The 1,078-nt window shown below is 43.0% G+C and overlaps 1 protein-coding gene across 1 annotated transcript in view; it reads right to left on the reverse strand.

Moving 5' to 3' along the window:
* LOC104982265 (melanoma-associated antigen 10-like) overlaps positions 1 to 1,078 on the reverse strand; it is a 10,372-nt gene that overhangs the window by 1,265 nt on the left and 8,029 nt on the right. The gene's annotated exons all lie outside the window — the stretch shown is intronic.

Genomic DNA, 1,078 nt, shown 5'->3' on the forward strand with positions numbered 1-1,078 from the left:
GGACTGATGTTGAAGCTGAAACTCCAGTACTTTGTCCACCTGATGCAAAGAGCTGACTCATTTGAAAAGGACCTGATGCTGGGAAAGATTGAGGGTAGGAGAATAAGGGGACAACAGAGGATGAGATGGTTTGATGGTATCACTGAATCAATGGACATGGGTTTGGGTGGACTTCGGGAATTGGTGATGGGCAGAGAGGCCTGGTGTGCTGCAGTTCATGGGGTCACAAAGAGTTGGACACGACTGAGTGACAGAACTGACCTGAACTGAGGGAGGCTCACAGAGGTTGGATGAAAGAGATGAAGGTTATTAAGAAGTACAAATCTCCAGTTAAATAATAAATATGTCCTGGGGATGGAATGTATAGTATAATGAATATGGTCAATAATACTGTAATAACGTTGGGGGTCAGATCGCCACTAGACTTACCATGGTGATCATTTTATCATGTATGTAAATATCAAGTCATCGTGTAGTACACCTGAAACTAACATATTTCAATAAAGAAGTTACCTCTAGCACCAAAAAATAATTCCTAATGCACTTAAAATAATTGTTTTCCCTTTCATCTCCCAGTTTAATTGTTGAAGTCAGATTTTTAAAGCTGAGGAAAAGATTCAGGGTTTGACTTTATTATGGAATGCTTCTGTGAGATCATTTGGATTGCTTCCTCAATTTCTAAGAGAGACATCATGCTTAAAAAATCAGCAGCAGATTTTTTAAAACAAATAACCAGCAAGGGCCTACTGTACAGCACAGGGAACTCTGCTCAATCTATGTGGCAGCCTGGATGAGAGGGGAGTTTGGGGGAGAATGGTGGTGGTTTATTTGCTAAGTCGTGTCTTACTCTTGTGACCCCTTGGACTGTAGCCTGCCAGGCTCCTCTGTCCACAGGATTTTCCAGGCAAGAATACTGGACTGGGTTGCCATTTACTTCTCCAGCAGATCTTCCTGACCCAGGGATTGAACCTGTGTCTCCTGTGTTGCAGGCACATTCTTTACCGACTGAGCCACCAAGGAAGCCCTGGAGGGGAGTTTGGGGGAGAATGGATACACGCACATTTATGATTTAGTCCTT

The sequence above is a fragment of the Bison bison genome, unplaced genomic scaffold (genome assembly GCF_000754665.1).
Source record: "Bison bison bison isolate TAMUID 2011002044 unplaced genomic scaffold, Bison_UMD1.0 scf7180017864529, whole genome shotgun sequence".
Lineage (NCBI taxonomy): Eukaryota > Metazoa > Chordata > Mammalia > Artiodactyla > Bovidae > Bison > Bison bison.